Consider the following 18,287-nt stretch of genomic DNA (forward strand, 5'->3'; position numbering starts at 1 on the left):
CCTGGGAGGGGACATTTTCTGATCGGCAGGCCCTGCAGCCATGGGCCAAGGGAGTCAACTCTCAAGCGCCCAGTAAAGTCCAAAAGTTGGAGATCTCCAAGAAAAAAAATAGAGCCTACAAAACAGAAAAAAAAAAAAAAAAAAAAGCTCCAGACTTTAAGGAGTCAGCACTTACGTGCTGTTACAGACTGGATGCTTTTGCAGCCCCACCAAATTCTCATAAGGAAACCTCATCCCCAGTGTGATGGTGCCTGGAGGGAGGGCCTCCAGGAGGCGGGTGTAAGGTCCCTAGGGTGAAGCCCTGATGAATGGGATCAGTGCTCTTCTCACGCGGGCCCCAAGGAGCACCTGGCCCCCTCTACCACATGAGACAAGGGCAAGGACACTGTCCTCAATCAACCATGAAGAGGGCTCTTATCAGACACCGAACCTGTTGGTGCCTTGATCCCAGACTCCCCAGCCTCAAAGCTGAGGGAAATTAATGCTCATGCTTAAGCCACTTGCTCTCGGGGCTGTTGTTAGAGCTGCCCGAATGGGCTCGGACAGATGTTCCACCGAGCTCCTCCAAGTCAGCACATGTAGATTTATCCTTAATGTAAGATATATTTAATTTCAAGTGTGAGCATTTTCAGGTCTAATATGATGTGGTATTAGCACTCCATCATTAAGAGATGCTAGAACTTGTGGAGAGGTGGTACGTGACTAGAACAAGGTAGTCAAGCAGCAACAATATGTAAAAGCACTTTGTTATTGTTTTTAAAATATGTTACTTATTTATTCTTGAGAGACACAGAGGGAGAGGCAGAGACAGAAGCAGAAGGAGAAGCAGGCTCCCTGCAGGAAGCTGGATGCAGGATTCGATCCCACGACCCAGGGATCACGCGCTGAGCCGAAGGTGGATGCTCAACCACTGAGCCCCCCCCACCCCCACGCCCCTGTAAAAGCACTTTAAAAGTTATTTAAAAAGCACAATTGCAGTGTGGCCCTGTATTTTTATCCAGATGTTAGGGCATCACCCAGTGTCCTCTTGTTTAACGGGGGCACCCGTTAACATGCTTGTTTCGGGAAGCCGTGCGATCCTCCAGGCTGAAAGCAACTCACGTCCTACAAGTGCAACAAACACACTGTCTCCTCGCTTCTGGGTTTGAAAGAACACCTCGGCGACCGAACCTGGTCAATGCCCCAACTTGGCTACCTTGATGCTCAAGTGTACACAATGAGAACGTTCCACCGTAGAGCCCATGCTGCACCGTCCTTACCCCACAGAGCGCACAGCATCCTTATCCTGCTGAGCACGCACTGTCCTTAACCCAGGGAGTGTGCACCGTCCTTACCCCGCAGAGCTCACACTGTCCTTACCCCACAAAGTGCACAGCATCCTTACCCCGCTGAGTGCGCACCATCCTTACCCCGGCGGAGCGGCCACCGTCCTTAACCCAGGGAGTGCACACCATCCTTAACCCGCGGAGCGCGCACCGTCCTTAACCCAGGGAGCGCGCCCCATCCTTACCCCGAGGAGCGCGCACCGTCCTTAACCCGGCGAGTGCCACCGTCCTTACTCTGAGGAGCACACAGCGTCCTTACCCTGCGGAGCCCGCAGGGTCCTTACCCCGCTGATCGTGCACCATCTTTACCCCACTGAGCATGCACCATCCTTACCCCGCGGAGTGCACAGCATCCTTACCCCGAGGAATACACTGGGTCCTTACCCCGCGGAGCACGCACCATCCTTAACTGGGGAGCGCACACCGTCCTTAGCCCACAGAGCGCCACCATCCTTACCCCACAGAGCGCGCACCATCCTTACCCTGCGGAGTGCACAGCGTCCTTACCCTGAGGAGCACACTGCGTCCTTACCCCACGGAGCACGCACCATCCTTAACCAGGGAGCGCACAGCGTCCTTACCCCGAGGAGCGCACGTCACACTGTCCTTAGCACTGTCCTTACCGTAACAATCACTAAGCAGCACCATTTCCCAGACTTATGTCCAACCCAAGCTGGACTTAAGTTTAAATAATCCTGCTGAAGTGGCAGCAGAGCCAGATCCAAAGAGAGGCTGCTCTGATGGGCACACCTCTTGGTCACCTTCCCCAGGGAACAAACCCTGGGCAGGAACCTGGTCTTGCCATTCCCACAGTTCCCAAACAGTGGCTGAAGGTTCAGTGTGAGCCAGAGAGACCGCTGCACAGCTGAAGGGAGGATTCTAACACTGTGACTATGGGCAACCATCTACAGTATATTTACTGGAATTTTTTTTTTATACACACACATTTTTTCGGTTAGCTCTACACCTCATGGAGCGCTTGAACTCATGACCACAAGATCAAGAGTCACATGCTTTCCCGACTGAGCCCACCAGGCGCCAGGCGGCCCACACTATCAGTACTGACTCGAGTCAAACCACCTGTTCACTACCCCAGGTCTGGAATATCCCTCATCAGCTTGAACTGAGACAATCTTAAGTAACTGAGAACAAGACAAAGGAAGACTCATGACCCTGGGGCACTGGCCAGTCTGTGGCCAAGATAGCTTGACGGTGGCCCAGTTGCAGAGATTCACAGTTTCCCTGTTCACTAATGCCTTTCCCCCAGGAAACAGTGAGGCACTGTTAAAGAGACCACAAAAATGCTAAATATGTTCCAAATCCTCTGCAGTGCACTTATCCCCTGATTCTCATAACACAAAGTCTTACCGATTCTTTTAAGTTGAATCTGGGACATGGGACGTGCCAGGATGGATTTAGACTGCCATTCTCACGTGCTTAATTCTGGCCACTGTCTCACACTGAAAGAGGTACACTTTCTTAAAATTAACCCAGGAGTGACTCCGTCAAAGACCAGCTTACGTGCTGGGCCAGGAACTTCAGAGACCACATCAAAGGCGGCTCCCAGCCCAGCGCACCTTTTGAAGGAGGATTCCAGATAAGAGTTGGAACTTGCAGAGCAGAGTCTACGGACACACACCCATTGGACAACTGGTATTCGACTATGTCTTCACAGTTGGATGAAGACACAGTAACATTTAGGGTTTTCATTCCCTGGCACCAGAAGAAAACATCACCATGACCTGCTGTGTGTGTATGCAGTTGGGATCCACATCCTTTCGAGCGTCTGCAGGGCTGTGGATCCAAAGCCTGTTGGATCCACGTCCAGACCTTGAACCCAAGTATAAGAATCTGACACTCAGAAATTGAAACGACATTTATAGGGTAAGGCAAGATGACGGACAGCAGTGGGGGTGCCTCTCCTCCACGGTCGCTGCCAGAGCTCAGATTCCCAGAGACCCGGGGTGAGGGGGGTGGGGTGTAAAAACACACTTTGGGAAAAGGTCTTTCATGGAGGGGTCTGTAAAGCAAATTGTGAAAACAGGCAATTCACTGAGGCTCCTCCTTCCGATTCCTCTAAGTTGCAAATACCCCGCACAGTACCATTCCTCTAATATACGTCCTATTCAGAATTCGAATTTATTAACAACAGTTGAAATAATAACCAGAACCCCACTCTAAATCTAAAAATCGCCTTCCAAGTCCACTAGTTGGCATGGAGGGTAGCCACCTGGCATGAGTGTTACCCCCACTATCCACGTGACAACACTCGCATCCGAGGGCCATGGATTTGGGGATCTCGGTGCCGCTCTGTTAGAATGCACAATTTGACGAAATACCAGTCCCACTGGCTCCCCCTCATCGCTCGACGGCTATGGCGGCTCAGTTTTCAATATAGTTTTCAGGGTTGATGTGGCCGCGGCGATCTAGAATTTCTACCCTTCCCAGAGGTGTTTTACGAGAAGGGTTCCATTCTTGTCAGTACAGTTGAGACTGTTCTCTGAAGACGCTAAGCCCGTCTTCAATGCTGGGACAAGCTATGGTGATTATTTCTGGCTAAAAGACCTCTTCCAGATGCTTTTTAAAGAAAGATGTAATTATTTATTTGAGAGAGAAAGAGAGAGCATGCTTGCGACGAGGTACAGAGGGAGAGGGAGAGAGAATCTCAAGCAAACACCCCACTGAGCGTGGAGCCTGATGCAGGGCTGGATCCCAGGGCCCTGAGGTCATGACCTGAGCCAAAATCAAGAGTCAGATGCTTAACCAATTGGGCCACCCAGGGGCCCCGTCCTCCAAATACTTTTGAGTATGATGGGCTCTACTCTGAAGCCCTCTCCAAGAATTCTAGAAAAACTCTAGAAAATGTCTTTCCCATTCTACAGTCTTCTTGACATTTTTTTCTCTGTCCACACGTGTCACTGATACTATTCAACTTATCGGTAATTCACTAAATTGCCCAGTTTTATATTTCGACTCTGCAAAAGCGAACACAAGCTCAAGCATCACACACACACCCTTCTGAATCCTGATGCTTCCAAATAATCCATCCTGATGCCAGCTGAGTTATCCCACACAATGAATTTATTCCCTATGATCTCAATTTCTCCTCTCTCTCCTTTTCTTTTCTTCCCTCCCTTACCCCTTTCTGTATTTTTGTCTTTTCTCACCCCAGCAAGTTTCCTCCGTATTTTTCTAACAGTAAGGGAGATACTCTGCCCCCCGGGGAACAACTTTGTAACTTTTTAGGCAGAGCCTAATAATTTCTAAAAGCCTATAAAATCATACAATTTATTTATCATTAATCTCAGAATTTTATACATTAAATCGCTGAGGTGAGAATGTTTACAAAAGAAATGGAATTACTCATAGAGGCAAAGTGGTATTTGCAGATTTGTATAGATTTATTCACAAAGTATCACGTTTGGCATTTAATTTAGCATTTACACAATGTCTATTAACAATTGGAATGTAATAGTGAAACCAAATAGTGTTAATGGAATAGCTCCACTGAGGCAAAAATAGCATCAACAAGGATAATAAAATACACTCCGTCTTCAAAATGAGGGAGCAAAAAATAATTCGTAAAAAAAAAAGACATTTTAATTTTAAAATAATTTTAATATTAATAATTTAAAATGTTAAACGTGAACACAGTTTAATGCAATTTATTTGATAGCCACTACGGGGGGGGGGGGGGCGATGTCTTATTTCCACACTGACATTTAACTACCTCTTTAAAAACTGTAATTATGGTATCGTTAATGCACGTCAGTGCAAATATATATCCCATGACATACTCCTATCAAGTCCTAGTTAGGTTCAAATGCCCCTTGGGGTCAGACAGTATGGACAATCGTAGTGTGTGTGCGGGGAACCCGGAGTCCCCCTTTACCATGAGTTCCCTCCTCCCTAAAATGCAGGTTGAAGAGGCGACTCCCAGGATGCAAGGTCAAACCCCAGACCGCAGGAGTTACCAAGCACCACACAGGTCCCCTGATACTCGCGGGTAACACAGTCCTAAGCCAGCATGTGTTTTCCTGATACTGGGTGACACTCTTACACTTTATTAATGCTTAAGTTTCACTACAATTTTTACCTGTACAGACAAAGCAAAGCAAACAGCAGCGACAACTATATAAAATCGAGTCTGAAGTTAAAGCAGATCACTCATGAGCATAAACCCAATTATACTGGCATGAATTAAATTACTTGCTAAACACACACACACACACACACACACACACACACACACACACACTGCTGGGCCAACCTTTCATCTTACTACTCTGTCCTCCAGACCCTGGGAAGGTGTAATGTACATTTACTTATCAAGAAGGTATCTATGGGAAATATTTAACATGTAGATTCCCATAGAATAGAACCTTATCCTCTATTTAGGTTTGAGAACCTAAAATATCAGTTAGAAATCTCGAACTTGGGATGCCTGGGTGGCTTAGTGGTGGAGCATCTGCCTTTGACTCAGGCTGTGACCTCAGGGTCCTGAGATCGAGTCCCACATCAGGGTCCCTGCAGGGAGCCTGCTTCTCCCTCTACCTGTGTCTCTGCCTCTCTCTCTCTCATGAATAAATAAAAATATTTTAAAAAACAAAGAAAAGAAACCTCAAACTCTGTTTTTCAGTTAACAGTATAAGCAAATATTGGCAAAGCATTAAATTTACCTGATTGCACATCGTACCCAGCACATACTACACTGGAGAAACTGTGCCTGATGAACATTCTGGCAAGAGCTCTACTGCTTTGTTTTCTGTGGGTAGAGGATAAATATTCATTGAAGACATACGAAGAATGGGATGCTGGAAATTGAGCCCTACATGGAACAGCTGGGGCTGGTAGCACACAGCTGACATTACAGGCTCACAGGGGAGATGGTTAAGAGTCATGCACAAATAAGACAAGTTCACCAACAATAAGATCTCACAATAAGACACTGTCCATGAATCAGCAAGACAAATTCATGGACAAAAGATTTACAACGTGTCATAAATGCTCTAAGGAAACAGAGATGTAGAGATGAGATGGGAAAGAATGACAGTAACCACCACTCCATCTTCAGGTGTGTCCCCGCCCCCCCGCCTGGCTAATCCATACAATAACTGGAATTAGACCTCTTTCATGTGAATTAGACATAAAAGTAACTGGAGTTGAGGAGGGTGAAGGAACTGGCTCCAGCTAACGTAGACACATACAAGGTGTGAAGTGAGGACCCAGGTCCAGGTGGATCTATCACGACACCCCTTCATCACGTAGGCAAAGGGGCCGGGGTAGGGGGCATCTGGGACACCAGTGGCCCTCGGGAGCCCTCAGGCACAGCAGTGGCCATGTGCCCTGGCTCTGCTCGAGTTCTGGGGCAGATCTACGAGAGCTTCAGGATCTAGTTCACTTCCAGCAAATGCAGCCCATGGACAGTACTTATGTAATGAAGCTGAATAAAAGTTACCCAAATTGGAGGCAACATGTAACTTTTCCTATTGACTGGGAATGCTTCCGGGAACTTACTAGCCTGGAATGTGGACCAAGAAGGGGCAAAGTCACAGTGGCCACAAATCTCTTACTTCTTTCTCTGTGTCAAAATTCCATCATTTGTACAATGGGATAACAACAACACCCCCCTCATCGGGTTGCTCCACCTGAGAATGTCAGTCCCTGGAAAGCTGGGAGCACTGCCTGCGTGGCACCTGGTTAAGCCTGGTTCAGGAACCAAAAGGTTTTATTTGGTTGTGTCATAATTAAAAGAGATTATATAAAATGTTGTAAAATATCATTTAAAAAATGAACTCTCTGCAGAGTTTTGTCTTCCCTGTAATGATGGTTTTATGCTGTCAGCTTAGAGCCGAAATCACATCAAGCCAGGCTTTTTATTTAGGAGTCTTTGAAATTACATCTCTATTAACAGTTCCAACTACAGGACTACAGACTGAAAGAGGAAATGCAAACATCATCACATGGTGAGAATGACACTTCCAAAGGCTTCACCGCCACCATGGTAGTTAGTAGTAAAAAGGATTCTCAATAAGTACGTATTCACAGATTTGGAGGGAATCCAAACTAGAAGAGTTTTGCCTCACTAATTGAAGCCTGGATTTTCAACCGTAAGGGGACGATAGGAGACACAAATATGCCATGCATATCTGAAATCCCAGCTGGGCCCTCATGAGAATCAGCCTTGCTTTGCAAGGCCTTGGAAGGGAGATGAATGAAGCTGTAATTTGGATTGAGCGCCTGGGCCACCTAAACACATCCTGGGGACACTGAGGCCTCCATCCCAGGATGAGTGTGAGGTCAACAATGATCACCAAATCTACGGCCTTCTGCTACAGGTACCAACACTGACCTGTTTATTCGGATCCTGAATCTGGAGGCTTCAAAAATGGTTTATCAAGAAAAAACAAAGGGAGCGAGAAGACTTTTCATATATGCCATATCTTCTTCCAGAAGGAGCTAAATATGCCATGTGTAATATTTAGTTGTGTCCAGGTACGAAGGAGGTACGTGGCTTTATCTGTCAACTCATTTATATATTCTATTGGATGAAGCCACCCCACTGGCTTCTTATATGGGTAAAATGAGGAAGAACGAAGCCAATCCTTCTTTCCTAGGCATTTATCAGAACTAGACACTCCTCATTTGAGTGGAAAAATACTCAAAAATTTACCGAAGTTGAACAGAAAGCAGATGATTAACAGTTTATACTCAAACAGAAATTTCCATGTATTCTTTGAAAAGTCATTGTCATACCAATATTTAAATGCAATTCATAATGAGTCATGTTTAAATAGCAATATCATTTATGTCACACTTCAGATATTTACCAGAAATTATGAACAGTTCCCGGCACTAGGAAATAGGATGACAAGCTGGAGATGATGTGAGGCAGGCAGAGTGACGGGGGGGATAAAGAGGAAAAGGTGAACCAAGTCTAATGGGAAAGGGCCATGGTCACCCTCAGGCATGTTCAGTTGAGACCACGTGGGGGCCAGGCAAGCATTTCTCCTCGTTTTCATGGATTCCACAGAAACCCCTGACCACAGAGCATCAAATGCTCAACACGGAATATTAAAGGTTTCTGTGCACCGTTCTGAAGCTTGACATTCATCTCCATTAACACTTAACTACACGTTTCATCAAATAAACATCAAATTATTCCCAAGATAAACATTGGTAGGTGTTAGTTGAAAGGGAGAGACGGGAGGCTCAAGCTTCTTCAGTGTCTTTGAAGTTTAATTTTGGTTTCAATAAAAACTCAGAAAGGCAGCTATGTCAATTGAGTTGGTTGAAAACAGTGACTACTTTCCTGTGTAAGAAGGCTGAAGGCTGAAATGATGAGAACCGAATGGATCTGTTAAGATTTTAAGAAGAAGGAAAAGTCCAGTGCTGTTCTTTAAAAAAAAAAAAAAAAAGCAACTTCAATACAGAGAAAACAGAAAGGCACCTAGATAATAGACAAAAAATATTTCAAGTCAAAAACCAAATATAGTAGCAGTCGAAGTGCCAAGCTGAAAAGACACGGATTCCCCCAAGAAAGCATTCACATAACTACGCAGCCTCTTCACGCACACACGGTGTTGTGCTCCGGGTTGGGGACACAGGTGCTCTGACTTGAGAACACAGCATCAGGGAACATCCAGCCAGTTAGGTGATGGAAGCCCCATTGAAATACCTCATTCCCACGCACAGGGTCCACACCTGAAAGGCCTGCAAGTTCAACCACAGACTTGAGTGGTTGTCCTTCCCCAGAATGAAAGCTCTCCAAGGCACTAGAGCAAAGAACTGCAGCCTGTGCTTCAACCCAGAGCAGCATTCCTGGTGAGCTCAGAGGAAGGTTCCTCATGTCCCTAATCAGATAGCCCTATCAGTCCTTGTTTCAACACTTTCGTGAAGAATCCTTGGGTGTTTACTGCAGTGTGGGCTGGAAGATTCCATGAACAAGCTTTCAAGTTCTACAGAAAAATTCCAGAGCTTTTGAAAATTTCAGGGGAATTACACAGCAACACACCAGCTTTTTTGATACACAGAATTGGGACTTATTTATATCAAGACTGCCTGTTAAAAATTTTTTTTAAATATGGATCTAATTAAACATGTGCATGAACCACATCTAAAATACTCAACCTTTAAATATCAGAATCTCTGAGGACTTATAAATCTTTCTTAGTATTAAAATATTTGGGTTTTTTTGTTTCTCTTTGTTTAACAATGACACGAAAACTAAACCCGTAAGACATACTTGCAGAATATACTCAGCAGCCATTTAACTATTTAGGCCGGAACATCAACACAAAGGGAATTTCCTATTTACCAGCCGGGAAATTAGCTCTCTGAATGATTTGCCCAAGATCACCACCGATGTATTCACTGGTTTAACACCTGTAATGAGAAGTCATTTTTGCTTTGAGAGGTAGAATAATAGAATAATCTCAAGGACTAATACACTGATTCACATTGAGGAATTACTCTGGCCACCTACTGCCTGACGTTCTAGGGAACCCACACTTAAGCAGACAGGGTTCCCATGAGAAATGACCATCTGCCAGTCAGCCAGGACGGATGGCAGGTAATACAAATCTGACCAGAAGCGGAAGGCTGGAGGAACGAGAAGACATTGGCAACCACCCTTGCCCTAAGCTTGCTGAGATTAAAAAAAAAAGAAAAAAAAAGAAAAAAATCATGTTCAAGAGTCTCAGTTTTTTCTGTAAACTATTTGCAACCTCGGAGTCCAGAGAATCCAGCACTTTTGGGCCAGAGGGACTAGATATGGAAGAAAATAGAATTCCCATAACAAAGCACTGAGGAAAAATCATGTTATCTACATTAGCACTGCAAACTGACCCAATTCAGAAGAGGCTCTGGAATTAACATTTTCCAAAGCAGATTTTATCAGAATAAAATGTTTTCTTTGCCCAGAGATACCCCTTCTTTTCATCATATGTCATGTGTTAATTTCGGAGTCATTTCCATGCACCCCCAATTCGTGTTCCTAGCGATTACACTTCTCTCCAGAATGAAGGACAAATGCCACTTATACTTTAGATTCAAGAAGTTAGCCTCCCTAGAATAAAGATTTGAAGGGTCCTGCAATCCATTGTGAGATTTTCTTAGAATCTTGAAGACAGAAGCAACAGCAATTCTTCCGTCATTCTCTCCAGCCGAGGGCCTTGTCAGGGAGCGAAGCTGCCAGGAGGGAGCACCTGCTGCGGACATCTCCCCAAGATGGTCCTCCCTCAGGCACCGTGTGGTAGAGACGCGACATATACTCTCACTGTGTTTTCATTACTAACTAGTTTTGGAAGGCCCTTCCTTCCATTTCTCATCCCTAAAGTGCTTTGTTTCTGATGGAAATGTAAGCTGTATCAATGGCTTTTCTATCTGATAATTAAGACCTTTAAATGAAACAATATCAGTCCTGAATATCTCAAAAGTGATAGTCACAGAAAACTCTTTAAATAGTTGCCAACTAAACTTGGAATATCTCACGTGGCTTAGTCAAGTGAAGAGGCGGGTCATCTGACCTACAGTAGAACAGAGAGAAGACAGAAGCAATGACTGATCCAATCCAGGTGGTTAATTTGATGGCTATCTTCGGGCCGATGCCTCTCCCATATATCGAGAGGCCAACACTGTCTCATTGTAATTACTGGTGTGCTTGTTTGCTGTCACCGACTGGAAGCTCCTTAAAGGAAGGCAACCACCAGTCTTTGCATCTCCCAGCTCATTCAATAAACAAACATTAATTCTGCATGGTTTAATGTGGTTTGTATTTCCCCACGTTGCATTTAACAACAGAAAGATCCCACGTTGGCTGCTCATTTGAACTACTTTTAAAAAGCTTAGTCTTAAAAAAAAAAAAAAAAAAAAAAAAAAAAAAAAAAAAGCTTAGTCTTGACTCAGATCTTTACATAAAGGATACATTCATCACAAAAGCCGTATTTGTATCTTTTCACTATATAATGTGTTTTTTTTTTACTTACAGCTGCAAATGTGTGAGTGTACCTCATGTGCACCCACCCCAATAACAATAACATATGGAGCAGAAATAGAATAACCTTCAAAACTGAAGAGGGTGAGGTGAAGCACGTGCTCATAACGACTGAAGATGGAGGCCCAGGTGAATGTTCCTAGAATTCGAAGACGACTGAATCTAAACCTCTACAGCAATATTGCTTGGGCTTCCTTAATGCAAGTCACATCAGAGGGTTTAAGGAAAAATAAAGGATGGAAATATCATCCAGTAAACTGCTTGGAAATACACATCAAAAGGCATATCTGTCATCCAGTTTGTGTCATAAATTCCTGCTCAACCATCGATACCATGTCATTCCAGCTAATTACATATTCCAAGTACCTAACCTACAACGAGGCCAAGGCTTCCAAACAGAATATGAAGTTAGGAAGACTAAATGGTGCCTCCTAAGAATAAAAAAGTTAACTGTAAAGAGGTATCACTGCCCTTTCTATTCTACTACTCAATTTAAACCAACCTGGGTTGACCCTATGGATCGGACAACCTACAGCTGCCCTCTCTCCCTTTTCCTGATGGCCAACTTCTTCGATGGACACGGAAGTGCCCTTCTGTACCCTGGAATGAGGGGCATTAGGGGAAGGAGGTCCCGGCGGCAGAGAATGCCACTGGCTAATCCATAAACTGAATTCATTTAAAATGAGACCACTTAAAGACTAAGTATTGATTTAACAGTCAGTATAAGTAGCAAGTGTTTTGGGTATGAATCATGTGCATGGTCTCAGACCCCAACTCAGCTCACAAATGTAGCATTAAGGATCCCAATCATCTCAACTATAACTACACTTGAGTGTGTAAAAAAGAAACCTGTTATAACAAAAATTTTGCAAATAAACTACCACTATCTAGAATGAGCGGATTGTGATGGTCAGATACAGGTGTACTGAAACCCTGTATTATTATTTCTTAAATACAGGTTGATCCAGAAATCCATTTTGTATCAACGTAAAGAACTAGAAGCATTTTTTTTTTTTTTTTTTTTTTTTTTTACTTCATAAGAATTCCATCACTAAGACTTGGCTTTAGGAAACCAGACACAGATCTATGAGAGATCTCAGAATTGACACTGAGAGTATTTATTGCTCTAATCGCCTTGGTTCAAACTAAAGCACAATGCTCAGGGAGGAGACGAAGTGTATGAAAACAAGGAGGAGAGGAATCACAAATGATGTGCCCCCCGCCCCCTAAAGGAAACACTATGGCCTTTGCTAAAGGTTCATTATCAGCTGGTGCCTGGACTTGAAGGCAAAGCAAATAACAACATTCCAAAATAGGCCTAATTTGTACAGAATGATGCCAAATGGCCAAATGGAACATGCTCTTCTGTGCATTCGGCCCCTTCTGCAACCAACAGGTTCTGAGCTAGAAACTGACACCCAAAGATGAAGGAAGCTAGCTAGCTCCAGGCCTGGAGGAATGCACAAGCTGGAATAAGTGGTTACAGCACAGAACCTGGGCCAAATTTATTTTCACTTTGTTATAACCAATAAAATGTGCAAAGATTTAAAGCCACGTGGCATCTGGGGGCCTACCACGCCCAATCTCACAAAGGCTCTTATGAAAAATGCATGGGTGAAGTCGTTCGATAATGATTGATCCAGTCTGAACCCATGATATCTGGTAACTTGGAGGAAAGGGTGAGGACTAAACCTAAACCAGCCCCGGCCTCCATTCGCTGTGGTTTATTTCTGAAAAGATTCCATAGTGTAACAGTGCTTGTTCCCCACAAATAATACAGTTTCACTCTTCCTTGGAGACTCTACCTAGGGAGGAAGATTAGATGCATAAGCCATTAGTACTAATTATTGGTAATGTCTCAGGGCTTTAGGACAATTACTACTAAAGTTACTGCCTGGAAACAGAATAATCACACTAATTGGAGTTCATCCTATATTCATCTTCATAGTAAGCACAACCCTGAGGTGAAATTTGGTGTCCATAAATGGAAGCCATTTCAGCTGCCAAAAGTGATTTTCCAAAGATGCAGGCCCCCCATGAATAGAATGAAGAACAAACAACCTTGCACCCTGTGAAGCGTGGCGAGCGTGGTATGCACCAAAACCGTCTTACAAGAACACTGAGAAGGGGCAAAAAACCAATATGTTCCCGCCTTCTATCCTTTTCATCCAGAGGAGTGGAGACAGCAAATAATCACATCCGCTTTGACAAATGCAAGAACAAAAATGCCAAGTGCTACACAAGGTGAGGACAGGCAGGAAAGGCATCTCTGAGAAAGTGGCATTTAACTGAAGGGTTCTTGGCCAGTGGGAGAAAGAATATTCCAGGCAGAGGGAACAGTAGGCAAGAGCCTGCATGCAGCAGCCTTGAGAGAACGAGGGTGGACAAGAGAGAAGGATGAGGGAGTTTGAAGAGGAAACTAGAAGATACATGTGCAGGAATTTACAGATTGGCAAGGATTTTTATATTTTATTCTAAGTGGACCAGAAAGTCATGATATAAAGTCTTAGGTAGAGGGATGTAGCAGGGTATTAAGGCAGTAATCAAAGAGAGGAATAGAAGCCTTAGAAGCTTCTGTGAGGTTCATGGCTTAGAGCAGAGGGTACTGAACATACAGAGAGACAATGACAAGGGAGGCTTACGGAGCTGGGTCACCAGGAAGAGCCCAGTTTTAGGGAATCAGAGGAAAAAGGATTGACCAAGAATAAGCATGAAATGAGGACCATGGACATCAGCTTGAAAATAGACATTGCGTAAATTAAAGAGCTAAAATTAAAAATCCTATTACTTGCAGCACATTTTATGCAGAAAGTAATTGACCACATATAAGCTTTTATAAAAGACACTAAATAGTACCAACTTTCAATTATTTCAGGGTCCGTGGTTTATCTGGTGTAGTAAAATTGAATTGTTATATTCAATTTCGTGGTGGATTAATGAGGTAATATTTTCATTGCCATAGTTAACACAACATGACGTGACCTGAAATTTGAAATACAAGGAGGCAATGGGTGAGTCACTCCAGAGGACACCCTCCAACCCTGCTTTTTCAGAAAGTCTCTCAAAAGTGTTAAGCACAGGCATATGCCCACATCCGCATTTGTTGAGAATGCCCCTCAAAAAATCCCATAAGTATCAGTACTTGTTTCGTTATTTGGAAAGACCCAAAATTTATTAGCCTTGATTTCTGAAGTCATCAAGACTTGACACAATTCCTCACACTTCTCACCGTCCACTCCCTAGTGTCCCAACTGCATGCTAAGTAAACCTTTCATCAAAACTCTAACCGCTTCTCACACACTTGCCTTTGCTAAAACCCGTCTTCCAACACCTCCAGCCATGGAAACCTGCTCCATGGTGAGACTGCGTGTGGTGAATCCCTACCAGGAAGCCGTGATGCTAGAGGAGGATTTTAAATCAGCCTACACATCTTTTCCACTCTTTCCTTTACAATAAGTTCTCTCTGCCATTGTCACGATTGGTAGGACATTTTAAAAAAATTTTTTAAAGATTTTATTCATTTATTCCTGAGAGACACAGAGACCCAGGCAGAGGGAGAAGCAGGCTCCATGCAGGGAGCCCGATGTAGGACTCAATCCCAGGACCCGGGGGTCACGCCCTGAGCCGAAGGCAGATGCTCAACCACTGAGCCACCCAGGGGCCCTTGGTAAGACATTTTTAAAGAGGGCTTACCTCCAAATAACTCCATTTTCATTTACTCAAACTAGCTAGTTCTTTACACTGTACTAAGTAAATCTTTCTCTCACGTCCTTTGTTCGCGCTCTTGTAATATTTGGGTATGTGCATGTCCTTGCACATGGGAAAGCCTATGGGCAGGGGCAGAGAATCTTAACAGGATGCCAGAGTACAACCCAGGTTTCACCACACACTACTACTTGCCGGTTGGTGGCAACTGCCCAGGGCGCGGTGTCGAGAATTCCAAGGCCTCTTGCAGGTACCAACGTCCACCATGACCACAAGGGAGCAAACAGTACCTGCCTACACCCTTTGCCATCCCCAGTCCAATGAAGCCACAAAAACATGACTTTGAACCTTACGCCAGGCTTGACATTTTCTAAGGACATGAATCTTGGGGGGAAATTAACTTCCCTGCATCTCATGTCACATGGAGGCACTTGGGTTTGTCCCGCATGGATTGGTGAGGACCAAACCAGGGGCTCAAGCACCATCGATTCTCTCCACCTTCTTCTGAGGGGCAGGGGCGAGTGAAGCAGCTTTTCACACGGGACTTTGGAATGTTCCTCACCATAGACCACCTTTCCTAGTATGAATGAGCATGAGTTGTTACAGGTTGAGCTGTGTTCCCACAAAATTCATACATTGAAGCCCTAACCTCCTAACAGTATCTCAAAATGTGACTCTATTTGGAGACTGGGCCTCCAAGAGGGTGATTCAGGTAACATGAGGCCATGAGGAGGGGGACCTTAATCCAGCAGGACTGCTGTGTTTACAGAAATCAGGAAGAGACACCAGGGGTGGGTGTGTGTGCACCAGATGCAAGAGGTCCCAGCAAGAAGGCGGCCACCGCAAGCCAAGGAGAGACAGAAGAAACCAAGAGTGCCAACACCTTGATCTTGCACCTCTAGGCCCATACGTGATGCGAAAACCAATTTCTGTTGTCTCAGCCACGCAGAGGGTGGTGCAGTGGGAGCCCCAGGAGACCAAGACAGGAGCGCCCCGTCCCTCCCTCCTCACACTCAGACACCAGGACAAAGGAGCAGGGGGCATACTAACAATGGGTCACTGAGGGCTGACCCAGAACAATGCGGTTCTGCTGGCTTTTTCTACTTACCAGAAATCCTGCCCACACAAGGGGAATCCAGACATGCCCAGAACAGAAAGGAATGGTGTTCCCCTCTCTCCGGCCAGAAACCCAGCTGCAAAATTACCGAACAAGAACCTCCAAGCACGGCCCGTTCCAATCCTTTTCAGAAGTGTTTCACAAACCTCTGTTTAACAAGTAACGCCACTGCTCACAGGTGCCCCCTCCCTCCGGCCCCCTGAGGACCAGACCGCTTAATTAGGCAGGGCGATGGTTCAATACGTTCTCAGAATCAGGTTTAAATGGGAATGCCAATTAAACCGCACACTCACCACCGTGCATTTTAATCCTCTAAAACAGTTGTGTAAGCAGTGAGATGATTTCTCTGCCCGGCAAACTATGCAAACAATTGCCAACACGCCAGGGCCTGCTGGGTTGGTCGTGCTCTGCGCTGCTGCTACTAACAACTGTCTCAATGCCCCAAGGGTCTGGGTTGCCTTGGCTTGGGCTTTGCAGAACCCTCCCCCCACTCCCCATGTTACACCCTCTTCCAATAGGAATCCAGCCCAACGCAAAACTGGCTTCAGTTTTTTTTTTCACTCCTCTTAGAAACAGCAGTGACATTTTTCGCAATATTACATCATCCTGGACTTCCTTGCCTTTTATCGGAGATTCTTGGCTACCTCACTATAGAAAGGAGTGACAAAAGGTCCTCCTTTGGTCCTATGCCCAGCCAATGGGCATCGATTCTGAAGCGAGAACTGCAAGCAGTGGCTCTTGGCTTGAAGAAGAGCAGTTAAAGGGGGAATGGGAGTACACCTGTCCCAGGGGGCCAACTGCTCCCTGTAAGCAGCACCTGCTAACGTCATGGTGCTTGCTGCTGGAAGCAAGGCCTTGGTCAAAGACTGTGTTACCGTGGGCAGCACTCAGGTTCAAAGTGCGACAGAGTGGCCTTCTGTAAGCAGGACGGGCTAATTAACACTGTTGTTTCGGTGGTGGTGGTGGTGGGAGGGGGTGATGCGAAGCCGATGGACATTTAGAGTCACTTTTAGAAAAATTCACATGTTTTGGGGCCCCTGGGGGGCTCAGTGGTTGAGCGTCTGCCTTCGGCTCAGGTCGTGACCCTAGGGTCCTGGGATCGAGTCCCACATCAGGCTCCCCACAGGGAGCCTGCATCTCCCTCTTTCTGTGTCTCTCATAAATAAATAAATAAATAAGTAAATAATAAGTAAATAAATAAATAAATAAAATCTTTTTTTTTAATTCACTTTTTGTTACACTCTCTGATTCAGAGTTGGTTGAATGTTGAACCTAAGATCTTAGAAACATTACGAGAGCTCCTTTCCCACCGCGTTTATTCCATTCCCTATTCCAACTACCATGGAAGTTGGAATACTTCACTCTTACCTTAGTGAAGTCCCGTGGAATAGAATTCCACTGTGTTAAAGTCACTTCTGTCTGCATTGTGGCCAGTCGGGGTCTCCTAGGATGGCCACCCACCCAAGAGACTCCAGGACAGATGAAATAAAGCTAAACTCTCTGGATGGTGGGAACAAACCCAGTCAGGTCAGAAAGGAAGGAGGGAAATGGAGTGAGCTATTAATGTTTTTATTTCTTACACCAGCAAGACCTTCCATGAGACTTCTCAATCATCAGCCAACCACTGGACTGGATGAGGGACAAAAGTAACTTGCAGACGGTGGCCGCGTGAAGAAAACACATACCTGAGAAACCATTATTCATCTTGAGTTAACAACCTTGTAGAGAACGTTGCTACAAACACCTGTTACCACGTGTCTGAGAGCCAAGCCCTGGAAATTCTAGAACCAGGTTTCCCAAGTCCAGTTGGGTGAGCCCTGGGAATTCGAGACTAGAGGTCTCGACAAAAGATCACCAGGGCTACTGAGGAAACCTGACCTGTCAACAGGGCGGTATTCACTGAGGCTGGGAGATCCTGAGAAGCCCCAGGAGCCAGGGTCACCAGCAACTGTTGAGATTCTTTCATGAGTCACTTGGAGAAGATTCCAGACCACCTTCTCTAATCATATGAATGTCTGTAGTGAATGCCGATGCGGTCACGTAACCGCACCCTACCTTCCTGATGCGATGCAGGACGAAGGAGGGCAGAAAGTCACCTCTCATCTCCCCACCTCTACATCACTGATTTCTCTAGATTTTCCTTTCT

The 18,287-nt window shown here is 45.1% G+C and overlaps 1 protein-coding gene across 9 annotated transcripts in view; it reads right to left on the reverse strand.

Annotated features, from left to right (window-relative positions):
- The window catches only part of BASP1 (brain abundant membrane attached signal protein 1), a 57,843-nt gene that overhangs the window by 28,334 nt on the left and 11,222 nt on the right, over window positions 1-18,287 (reverse strand). The window contains exon 1 of one of the 9 annotated variants that reach the window (XM_038535437.1): window positions 17,827-17,851. The exons of 6 other annotated variants lie outside the window; for them this stretch is intronic. The gene's annotated coding sequence lies outside the window, so the exon portion shown is untranslated. Of the gene's footprint in view, window positions 1-16,132; window positions 16,376-16,434; window positions 16,592-17,826; window positions 17,852-18,287 lie in introns of those variants that run through there. 2 more of the 9 variants (XM_038535432.1, XM_038535434.1) reach the window with 2 other exon arrangements.

Source organism: Canis lupus, chromosome 4 (assembly GCF_011100685.1).
Source record: "Canis lupus familiaris isolate Mischka breed German Shepherd chromosome 4, alternate assembly UU_Cfam_GSD_1.0, whole genome shotgun sequence".
NCBI classification, from domain to species: Eukaryota; Metazoa; Chordata; class Mammalia; order Carnivora; family Canidae; genus Canis; species Canis lupus.